This window comes from Manis javanica, chromosome 1 (genome assembly GCF_040802235.1).
Source record: "Manis javanica isolate MJ-LG chromosome 1, MJ_LKY, whole genome shotgun sequence".
Taxonomy (NCBI): domain Eukaryota; kingdom Metazoa; phylum Chordata; class Mammalia; order Pholidota; family Manidae; genus Manis; species Manis javanica.
Window position 1 is genome coordinate 76,570,297 of NC_133156.1, and position 13,146 is coordinate 76,583,442.

Below are 13,146 nucleotides of genomic sequence, written 5' to 3' on the forward strand. Positions count from 1 at the left end.
AAATCAAGAAAGCCTTTTTAAATCAATTTCTTTTCTTTGAAAAACAATTAAATAGAAACTGAAATTAAGCAAAGAGGAAAGGGAAGAAATGCAGTTGAAAAAAACAGGATGTCTTGATTCAAACACTATGCAAATATGAATGTTAAAAAACAAATCAGAACACAGGACACTTACAAGTTTTACCAGAAAAAACTGGGCTATATATAATAAACTTTCAGATTTGTGTATCTCAGTGATGGCACACAATACCTAGCACAGTTTACAAAGAACAAATTCCATTAACCTAATCTAATAAAATGATCTACTCAAGTAACAGAGTTTATAATACATTTACCAATGTTTTAAAATTGTGATTAAACATCATATGACAAACTAATAGTCTAGAACAGATAATTCATAGTTACATGGGAATATTGGTATCTATCTATAGAGGAATAGACATAAGCATATATAGATATACAGACTGATTTACTTATATGATATGCCAATGAACCCAAAGAGAACACTGTATAAAGTTGATGTAAAATACCCATGGACGACCTAGACAATTCAAATTCCTTAAAAGTTGGGTCAAGTTTTGTGTAGTTGATAATGTTGTGGCATATAGAGGATTAAGAGCTAACTGCTAGAAGTCTTCCAGCCCAAGAAGAAAATAAATATACTGTAATATAATTGTACCAGTAATATTTCTAGAGAAATTATAGAGTTTTCTAGAACATACAGGGTATGGCCCTTCAGGCATTCTCACAAAAGATACTATCCTAATACAACAAAAGAAAAAGAAAAAAAGAGAGCATTTGTTTTTAGCAGTTAAGTGTTTTTATGTTTTCTGTCAAAAAGTCATAAAGTATATATTTTTATTCTTAGTTACAAGAAAAATGCTTTTGTAGTAATTTTGTTGTAATTAAAAAAAATCTAGTTACTTACCTTGAACCAATAATACACACAACTAAGGAGGTAATGATTGTGAACAGAGCAGGCATTTATGCAAAGCAAGCAACTGTCCCTGTGGTGTGGACTTTCCCAAAATATCTCCCACATGGGCCTATCCCTAATGCCTGAAATTCCTTTGCAGTTGATGCAGTCAGAAATGCAAATAAACCTATAGCACTTATCATCATAATTAAGAACATTTTGTTATACACTTTTTATGTCCTATGAATTCTTTATATCAAATAGTTGAAACACATTTGAAGAGTATCACACATATTAGCTAGAATATGCTGAAAAGAGAACTCAGAAAAGTTGAGGCAGGAATACAGATACAAATACAGTAGATTCCCCCATCTTCAGGACATATGTTCTGAGACACTCAGTAGATGCCAGAAATCACAGATTATGCCAAACCTATACGTACTATGTTTTTTCCTATATATACATACCTGTGATAAAGTTTAATTCAAAAATTATGCATAGTAAGAGATTGATAATAACAATGAAATAGAACAATTATAACAATATAATGTAGTAAAAGTTATGTGAATGTGGTATTTCAAAACATCTTACTGTACTGCATTACTGCATTCACCCATGTGATGATGTGAGATAAAATGCCTACATGATGAGCTGAAGTTAGGTGAATGACACAGGCATTGTGCCCTAGCATTAGGCTACTATTGACCTGCCAATAGTCCATAGGATCACCTGCTCCTGAACACAGTTGATTGCTGGTGATAAGTGAAATGTGGGAAAGTGAAACCATCGATAATGGGGGACTACTGTACAAAGGTCTGGCTCAATAGTTAGGATGAAAGAGCAGGGTATAAGAGCTGGGCAAAATAGGAAAGATGTTGCAAAAAAGAGAAGCAGGGATGCTCAAAGAGGTCTAGGAAAATAAAGATAACTCTTTACTACTCTACATCACAATTTTTAAATGATCAGCCATAGGGTATTTTAGAATTTTGAGAATACCATGCACCTTAAAATCTCTCCATGATTAAGATAAGAGGGATTTAAAATATTTTTTTCATTTACACATTTGCATTTAAGAACTAAAAATTTCCCCCAAAATAATTAAAATTAAAAGACAGATCAGTAAAAGTTAATACAGGATTATAGAAAATTTGAAAAATACTACAAAATATATAGAAACTATATTAAAACAATTTCTAATTTCTTCATCCTGTAAGAGCACTGTTAAGGTTGGGAGGGGGAGAGGGGTTTGGCTTGAAGGTTTTACATTTGCATGTGGAAATAAACATATAACAAAAATTGGACAAATAGTAGTGTATGTTAATTTTTATGTAAAATTATATCATGATTGGGGAGCTTTCTCAAGATGGTGTCATGAGTAGGGTGGCAAAAATCTCCTCCCAAAACCATACATATTTTGAAAATATAGAAAATACAACTATTGCTAAAAGAGTGACCAGAAGATACAGTACACCAGCCAGGCTACATCTACATCTGCGATAACTCAACATCTTGCAGAAAGGGTAAGATACAAAGTCGTGACCTGGTGGGACCTGAGCACTCCCCTCACCCCAGCTCACCAGCAGGAGGAAAAGAATCAGAGTGGGGAGGGAGTGGAAGCACAGGACTGCTAAATAACAATCCCTAGCAATCTGCACCAGAGCACAGACACACATTGCATGGTGTACCGGATATTAGAGAAATGAAAAAGCAAAATCCAAGACTAATACTGTGAACAGGTTCCCACAGCTGGCTGACCTAGGACAAAAGAAAAGTGGGTACTTTAAAAGTCTTAAAGGTACAAGGGTTTAACAGGTGGACAAAATCGTCCTGGCACACTCAGTCTAGCAGGTTGGGAACTTTAAGGAACTTTAGGCACTCTAACCCCTGGGTGGCAATGCAGCTCTGAAGCACCTCACAGGGATAAGCAGCCTGCTGTTCATTCCCCCCTGCCAACACTGCAAGTGAACCGGTTGATCCACCTTTGCTGTGGAGCAACGGGAGAGCAGTCCTGTCCACAGCAATGACACAGAGGATTCTCCCAGTGCGTGGCTAACCTGGCCAGACCTAGAGGCTGCCCCCTGCCCACAGTTACCTGACACAGACAGCGGAGACCAGCACAGAGTCCGGGAGGCACAAAGGAGCTTTATTCTTACGGCAAAAATGCGATGCACACCTGCAACCCCCATCAGTGCACTAGGCCATTCCAAAGGCAGGTCCACGGCAGCTCAGGGGATTAACCCAGAGGCTGCCACGTGCACCCAGTTGACCAGCACAGGCAGAGGAAACCGGCATGGAGTCCACGAAGCATGTACAGGCTCTGTTCTCACAGCAAACATGCCCTGATCACCTGCAACCACCACCAGTACCCTAGGGGATCCCGAGGACCGTCTTGCCCATGGCAGCTCAGGGGATTAACCCAGAGGCTGCCTCCTGCACCTGGTTGATGGGCACAGACAGAGGAAACTGGCACAGAGTCCAGGAAACACATAGGGGCTCTGTTTAAGTGTTGAACGCATGCTGCTTGCCTGTAACCACCCCCAGTGCCTCAGGCCAACCCAAGGGATGCGCTGCAGACAGCAGCTCAGGGGATCAACCCCGAGGTTGCTCACTGTGTGTGGTTGCTCAGCAAAGGCAGCAGAAAATGGTATGGAGTCCAGAAAGCACAAAGAGGCGCCATTCTTGCGGAAGGACAGACGTTGCTCACCTGAGAACCCGCTAGTGCCCTAGGCCATCCTGAGGGCTGCCCGGCCCACAGCAGTTCAGGGGATTAACCCAGAGGCCGCTCCCTGTGTGCAGTTAACTGACACAGGCAGCAGAGACGGGCAAGGTGACCAGCAAGAAGGAAGGGACTTTGTTCTCACAGCTGACAAATGTGGCAATCGCCGGTGATAACTACCATTGCCATGAAACAGCAGAACTTTGTTCAGTCCGAGATCCCTCAAACACCACAGAGAGGGCCTAATGAGCCTGAAATCACCAATCTTCCTGAAAAAGAATTCAAAATAAAAGTCATAAGCATGGGGATGAAGCTACAGAGAAATATGCAAGAGCTAAGGGATGAATTTAGGAGGGAGATAAAAGAAGTGAAACAAACAATGAAAGGATTTAAGAGCAGACTGTATGAAGTGCAAGAGACTGTTAATGAAACAGAAATCAGAGAACAGGAATACAGAGAAGCTGAGGCAGAGAGAGATAAAAGGATCTCTAGGAATGAAAGAATATCAAGAGAACTGTGTGACCAATCCAAACGGAACAATATCCACATTATAGGGGTACCAGAAGAAGAGAGAGAGAAAGAGACAGAAAGTATCTTTGAATAAATAATTGCTGAAAACTTCCCCAATATGAGGAAGGAAATAGTCTCTCAGACCATGGAAGTCCACAGATCTCCCAACACAAGGGACCCAAGGTGGACAACACCAAGACATATCATAATTAAAACGCTAAAGATGAAAGACAAGGACAGAGTATTAAAAGGAGCCAGAGAGAGAAAAATGATAACCTACAAAGGAAAACCAATTAGGCTATCATCAAACATCTCAGCAGAAACCTTACAGGCCAGAAGAGAATGGTATGATATATTCAATGCAATGAAACAGAAGGGACTCGAACCAATACTGTATCCAGCAAGATTATCATTTAAATTTGAAGAAGGGATTAAACATCCCCAGATAAGCAAAAGTTGAGGGAATTTAACTCCCACAAACCACCTCTACAGGATATTTTAAAGGGACTGCTCTAGATGGAAGTGCTCCTAAGGCAAAATAGATGTCACCAGAGAAAATAAAAGCACAGCAAAGAAAGTAGACCAACCAAATACTAACTAAATGCAAACTAAAATCAACTATCCTCAAAATCAGTCAAGGGAAACACAAAAGAGTGCAAAATAAAACACCTAACATATAAAGAGTGGACGAAGAAGAAAAAGAAGGAAGAGAAATAAAGAATCATCAGACTGTATTTATAGTAGCTTGGTAAGTGAGTTAAGCTAGACTGTTAGGTAGTAAAGAAGCTACCCTTGAACCTTTGGTAACCACAAATCCAAAGCCTGCAATGGCAATAAGTACATATCTATCAACAATCACCCTAAATGTACATTGAATAACCGCACCAATCAAAAGACACAGAGTAATAGAATGGATAAAAAAGCAAGACTCGTCTATATGCTGCCTACAAGAGACTCACCTCAACCCCAAAGACATATACAGACAAAAAGTCAAGGGATGGAAAAAGATATTTCATGTAAAAAATAGGGAGAAAAAAGCAGGTGTTGCAGTACTTGTATCAGACAAATAGACTTCAAAACAAAGAAAGTAATAAGAGACAAAGAAGGACATTACATAATGATAAAGGAGTCGATCCAACAAGAGAATATAACCATTATAAATATGTATGCACGCAACACAGGAGCACCTACATATGTAAAACAAATAGTAACAGAATTAAAGGAGGAAATAGAATGCAATGCATTTATTTTAAGAGAATTCAACACACCACTCACTCCAAAGGACTGACCAACCAGACAGAAAATAAGGACACAGTGCCAACACATGAGAACAGATGGACCTAACAGATATCTACAGACCACTACACCCATAAGGAGCAGGATACACATTCTTCTCAAGTGCACACGGAACATTTTCCAGAATAGACCACATATTAGGCCACAAAAAGAGCCTCAGTAAATTCAAAAAGATTGAAATTCTACCAAGTTCTCAGATCACAAAGGCATAAAACTAGGAATAAATTGTACAAAGAAAACAAAAAGGCTCACAAACTTACACATGCTCCTAAATAATCGATGGAGCAATGAACAAATTGAAACAGAGATCAAGCAATATATGGAGACAAATGAAAACAACAGCACAATGCCCCAACTTCTATGGGACGCATCGAAAGCAATTCCAGAAGGCAATCCAGGCCTAGTTAAAGAAGGAAGAACAATCCCAAATGAATAGTCTAAGTTCTAAAATATTGAAGGGGAAAAAGAACAAATGAGGCCCAAAGTCATCAGATGGAAGGACATAATAAACATCAGAGAAGAAATAAATAAAATTGAGAAGAATAACACAGTAGAAAAAAATTAATGAAACCAAGAGCTGGTTCTTTGAGAAAAAAACAAAATAGATAAGCCCCTAGCCAGACTTATTAAGAGAAAAAGAGAATCCACAAACATAAACAGAATCAGAAATGAGAAAGGCAAAATCATGATGGACAAAACAGAAATATAAAGTATTATTTATTACAGAATACTAGGAAATTCTATATGCTAACAAACTGGATAACCTAGAAGAAATGGACAACTTTCTAGAAAAATAAAACCTTTCAAGACTGACCAAGGAAGAAACATAAAACCTAAACAGACCAATTACCAGCAATGAAACTGAATTGGTAATGAAAATCTACCCAAGAACAAAACGCTCAAACCAGAGGGATTCACCACTGAATTTTATCAGACATTTAGAGAAGATATAATACCCATCCTCCTAAAAGTTTCCCAAAAAATAGAAGAGGAGGGAATACTCCCAAACTCATTTTATGAAGCCAGCATCACTATAATGCCAAGAGCAGGCAAGGACATCACAAAAACAGAAAACTACAGTCCAATATCTCTGATGAACATAAATGCAAAAATACTCAACAAAATATTAGCAAACCAAATTCAAAAACACATCAAGAGGATCATACACCATGATCAAGTGGGATTTATCCCAGGGATGCAATGATGGTACAACATTAGAAAAATTCATCAACATCATCCACCACATCAACAAAAAGGACAAAAACCACACAATCATCTCCAGAGATGCTGAAAAAGCATTTGACAAAATTCAACATGCATTCATGATAAAACCTCTCAACAAAATGGATATACAGGGCAAGTACCTTAACATAATAAAGGCCATACATATATGACAAACCCACAGCCAACATTATACTTAACAGTGAGAAGCTGAAAGCTTTTCCCCTAAGATCAGGAACACGACAAGTATGCCCACTCTCCCCACTTTCATTTAACATAGTACTGGAGGTCCTAGCCACAGCAATCAGACAACACAAAGAAATAAAAAGCATCCAGATTGGTAAGGAGGAAGTCAAACTGTCACTGTTTGCAGACGGCATGATATTGTACATTAAAAAACCCTATAGAATCCACTCCAAAACTACTAGAACTAATATCTGAATTGAGCAAAGTTGCAGGATACAAAAATAATACACAGAAATCTGTTGCATTCCTATACACTAATGATGAACTAGCAGAAAGAGAAATCAGAAAAACAATTCCATTCACAACTGCATCAAAAAGAATAAAATACCTAGGAATAAACCTAACCAAGAAAGTGAAAGACCTATACCCTGGAAACTAGAAGATACTCTAAAGAGAAATTAAAGAGGACACTAATAAATGGAAATTTATCCCATGCTCTTGTCTAGAAAGAATCAGTATTGTTAAAATGGTCATCCTGCCTAAAGCAATCTAGATTCAAAGCAATCCCTATCAAAATACCAACAGCATTCTTCAACGAACTCGACAAATAGTTCTAAAATTCATATAGAACCACAAAAGACCCCCAATAGCCAAAGGAATCCTGAGAAGGAAGAATAAAGCAGTAGGGATCTTGCTTCCCAACTTCAAGCTCTACTACAAAGCCAGAGTAATCAAGACCATTTGGTACTGGCACAAGAACAGACCCATCCATACACCAGTGGAACAGAATAGAGAGTCCAGATATTAACCCAAGCATATATGGTCAATTAATATATGATAAAGTTACCACGTATATACAGTGGGGAAATGACAGCCTCTTCAATATCTGGTGTTGGCAAAACCGAACAGCTTCATGTAAGAGAATGAAACTGGGTTATTGTCTAACCCCATACACAAAAGTAAACTCAAAATGGATCAAGGACCTGAATGTAAGTCATGAAACCATAAAACTCTTAGAAGGAAACATAGGCAAAATCTCTTGGACATAAACATGAGCAACTTCTTTATGACGATACATCCATGGGCAAGGGAAACAAAAGCAAAAATGAACAAGTGGGACTATATCAAACTAAAAAGCTTCTGTACAGCAAAGGACACTATCAGTAGAACAAAAAGGCACCCTACAGTATGGGAGAATATACTCATAAATGACATATCTGATAAGGGGTTGACATTCAAAATATATAAAGAGCTCATGCACCTCAACAAACAAAAAGCAAATAATCCAATTAAAAAATGGGCTGAGGATCTGAACAGACACTTCCCTAAAGAAGAAATTCAGATGGCCAACAGGGACATGAAAAGACTCTCCACATGGCTAATCATCAGAGAAATGAAAATTAAATCTACAATGAGATATCACCTCACACCATTTAGGATGGCCAACATCCAAAAGACAAACAAAAACAAATGTTGAGGAGGGTGTAGAGAAAGGGGAACCCTCCTACACTGCTGGTGGGAATGTAAATTAGTTCAAACATTGTCAAAAGCAGTATGGACGTTCCTCAAAAAACTACAAATAGAAATGCCATTTGACCTGGGAACTCCACTCCTTGGAATTTACCCAAGGAAAACAACTTCTCAGATTCAAAAAGACATATGTACCCCTATGTTTATTGCAGCACTACTTACAAAAGCCAAGAAATGGAAGCAACCTAGGTGTCCATAAGTAGATGAATGGATAAAGAAGATGTGGTACATATACACAATGGAATATTATTCAGTCATAAGAAAACAAATCCTACCATTTGCAACAATATGGATGGAGCTAGAGGGTATTATGCTCAGTGAAATAAGCCAGGCAGAGAAAGACAAGAATCAAATGATTTCACTCATCTGTGGAGTATAAGAACAAAGAGAAAATCTGAAGGAACAAAACAGCAGCAGACTCACAGAACCCAAGAATGGACTAACAGTTACCAAAGGGACAGGAACTGCATAGGAACAGTGGGAAGGGAGGGATAGGAGGTAAAAAGCGGCATTACGATCAGCACACATAATGTAGGGGTGTGTGTGCAAGGGGAAGGCAGTATAACACAGAGAAGACAAGTAGTGATTCTGTAGCACCTTACTACGCTGATGGGCACTGACTGTAATGGGGTATGTGCTGGGGACTTGATAATGGGTGGAGTCTAGTAACCATAATGTTGCTCATGTAATTGTACATTAATGATACCAAAATAAAAAACAGACAGACAAAATTATATCATGATCCTTTTCCCATGTCATTGAATATTCTTCATGGTTTTATGGTCAACAGGTTGTAAACTACTGGTTTCTTAATTTTTTGTTATATTAGTGAACTACTTTGATTTTAAGCCTACTAAGGAAATTCACCTTTAAAACTTCCCTCTTCTGATCAGAAAGAAACCCATGCCCACAGAGTCAATTAATATATGACAAAGAGAAGAATACACAATAGAGAAAAGAGTCTTCAATAAATGGTGGTGGGGAAATGAGACAGCTACATGCAAAAGAAACTGGATCACTGTCTTACAGTATACATAAAAATAAACTCAAAATAAATTAAAGACCTAAATATAAGATCTGAAACCATAAAACCCTGGAAGAAAACATAGATAGTAAATTCTTGAACATTAGTGTTAGTAACTTTTTTCTGGATCTGTCTCCCCAGGCAAGGGAAACAAGCAAAAATAAACATCACACTGAAGAGCTACGGTACAACAAAGGAAACCATAAATAAAATGAAAAGGGAACCTATTGTATAAGAGAATATACTTGCAAATGATAAGGGGCTAATATCCAAAATATATAAAGAACTCATACAACCAATACCAAAAAAACCCAAATAATTAAATTAAAAAATAGGCAGAGTACACACTATTCCAAAGAAGACATACAGAGGGTCAACAGACCTATGCAAAGATGCTCAACATCACTAATAATCAGGGAAATCAAAACCACAACAATATATCATCTTGCACCAGTAAGAATGGCTACTATCAACAAGATAAGAAATCATTGGTTGGCAAGTATGTGGAGTAAAGGGGACAATTATACTCTCTGCTGGTGGGATTGCAAATTGGTGCAGCCACTATGGAAAGCAATATGGAGGTTTCTCAAAAAGCTAAAGATAGAAATACTATATAACTCAGCCATTCCACTTCTGGGAATTTACCCAAAGAAAACAAAATCACTAATCTAAAAAGAAGTATGTACTCCCATGTTTATCACAGCATTACTTACAATAGGAAAAATACGGAAACAACCTAAGTGCCCATCAACAGATGAATGCATAAAGAATACATGGTACATGTATACGATGAAATAGTACTCAGCCATAAAAAGGAATGAAATCTTGCCATTTGCAGCAACATGGATGGACCTAAACTGTATTATGCTAAGTGAAATATGTCAGACATAAGACACAGAAAGACAAATACCACATGATTTCATTTGTATGTGGAATCTAAAAAACAAAATAGACAACAAAATTCTATTAGACTCATAAATACAGAGAATAGACTGGTGGTTACCATAGGGGATGGGTGAAATAAATGAAGTGAAAAAAAATTAGTGAGAATATTTGCTATCTTGATCTGGGCAATGGTTACATGAGTGCATACACATGTCAAAACTCCTCAAGCTGTACACTTAAGATTTGTGCATTTTTCTGTATGTACAATATTTTTAAAAATTAATAAAAAATAAACCAAAAAACCCCTTCCCTCCCCTGAAAAGGATATACCAAGTCTTGAATACAATTAATATTCTACTTTGAATTCAAGGGTTTGAAAGATTTATATGAATTTCTCTTACCTAATGTATTTAATCAGAAAAATTACTGAAAAGGGTTAAAGTGTTAGATCTATTATAACCAATACTTCAAAAAGTAAACACAAATCACACTACTCATGTTGTGAGAGTAAAATACTGCTTTGCTCTGAATGCTATACCATCAAGTGGAGTTTAGGAATTCTGAACCCTTTCGGCCTAGGAGTCTAATTATGCCTTTAATTTCATTCAGCTGATCTTTGGAAATTTTTTTTAAAGATATAGTGTCCATTTCTTACCCCACCATTCAAAGATATGGGGTATGAGAGTGTGTGTGTGTGTGTGTGTATAAATTAATTATTTGACTGAGGTCTCCAGTGGTGAGACTTGAGGGATGTTTGCACTTCAGTTGCATGATTTAGGAAAGGAGCAGTCACAATCAATCTCTTTGATGGTAAATTTAGCAGTAGATGGAACAAAGTGGAAAAGTAGCAGGCAAAGTGACCGTGGTGAATTAGAAATGAGAGGTTAAGAGAACTTATAGAAATGTCCAGTCTATCCAGTACTATACAAGGCACAAGGTGGACTGGAGATGCTAGTTTTAAGCATAAAGGTGTCTTTAAAGAAGCAAGATGGACAAAAGGTATGTTAGGAGGAACATCAGGTCTAAGGCTGAAGAAGCAGGATTTCACTTTTATTGACCTGCTATGGTCTATACACTTATATATGTTAGTTAATTTCCTTCTTGACAGTATTAAGCGCTGTTTGCCCTTCTTATACAGATGAGGAGATGAGGAATTTGACAGATACTGGGGAATTATTTGATAAGGAAACCAGCTCAAGGGCACAACTGTAAATGGTGAAACCAAGATGAAAAAATCTAAGTCTGTTTCTGCAAAAAGTGTATGTCTTTTCTACAAAATCACTTTGAGTTTAATTTTAGAATTTAGTCTTAATATTTTTAACCACATTATAATTTTACAAAGCAATCTTGTTTTAGCTAGTGCAAGAGAAAAGTACATTGCATAAAAAGGAATTTACTATGGATGGGGAGACATTTATATCAGTATTATCACTGAAAATTTAAACACAATTATAAAACAATTTCAGGGAAATAACACTAACGTCTAAAATTTCAAAGTATTTCCAGGAATAATCTAAAGAGTACCGTGTTTTCTTTATGAAGAAGGTTTTTTTCTTATGAAAAAAGATAAAATTTTCATTATTTTCCTCCTGAAATTAATTCCCAGACTAATTCATATGGCCTTTTCTTAAACAGAAGTAACAATATATATTTTTATTTCAAAGTAATTATAAAAAGAAAACAAAAACTAAATGAACTTAAAAGGGATATTTTACTTTTAAGCAGTAAGATATCTTTAGAAGAAATAGTACTTAGCATATTTTATAGCATATATTTCCACTACATATCTAAGGAAAAGTTAATTACAAAAGTAACATAATATTTCATTTTCGTTTTATTTCTGAGAAAGAATTTTTCACTTTCATTAGGTCTTATTATTCAGAGACTATATGGAATTGTTCATATTATTTAAAAATATTTTTTTTAGTTAAAAGATTCTTAGGATAGTTAATCAGGTAAATACTGTCTAGTTAATAAAGCTACACCATTGGTTTCCTAACACCAAAGTGTTTTTGGACATTAGCATAAACTGTGGATACCTATTACAAAATCTGAAGAATTATGAAATTTGATTATGAAAAGTAACCACGTTGGACCACCTTTTCAAAGACTTACATGATTTACGCTTCCTGCTTTAGGTAAGCAAGAAAATATTAAATCATATAACTGAATTTCACTTAAGTCAGTAAGGCAAAAGAAAATCTGCATTTACAAAACAGATCGAATAGGGTTAGATCATTATCAAAGGCTGTGGTTACAATAAAAATTTATACATTCAAATATTCAAACATCATAGTTCAGTTAAATTAATTATAATCTTTGAGTTAATGTAGGCATAATCAAATTAAATCCCTTATAAAAATCCACCCCAAACTATCAACTTAAGTACTAAACACCCGCAATACAGGTTAGTCAAACTCCTAGAATGGGAACATCTTGCACATCAATTGAAACTTCTAGGAATTGAGGCATTAATAACATAAACCAAAAGGTTCACAAAGGGCAGTGTATGTCACGCGTAATAGTGTAAATTACAGAGCAAGCTTCCAAAATTAAGCTCCATCTACTACTTTCTGGGTCAAATCCTGATATGGAGTCCCAGAGGTAGGTCAATTTTTTGACATTAATGAGAGGCTTCGGGAGTGGAAGAAATCTCAGAATAACCAGTCTTGTCTCCAGCCTTCAGGGAGCTGAGATATTACAATTCCCAGGAACATACGTGCATGTGTGTGTGTTACGTTCCTTTTAGGGAAACGTGTGTGTGTGCGCGTGCATGTGTGTTTAAACGCCTCCAGTAGCTGCAGAGATATGATCATTACCACTTCGATGTATTAAAAAAAATTCTAGAGGGAAAAGAATGACA

General features: G+C 36.6%; 1 protein-coding gene across 3 annotated transcripts in view; it reads right to left on the reverse strand.

Annotated features, from left to right (window-relative positions):
- The window catches only part of SLF1 (SMC5-SMC6 complex localization factor 1), a 78,332-nt gene that overhangs the window by 64,541 nt on the left and 645 nt on the right, over nt 1-13,146 (reverse strand). The window lies entirely within an intron of this gene.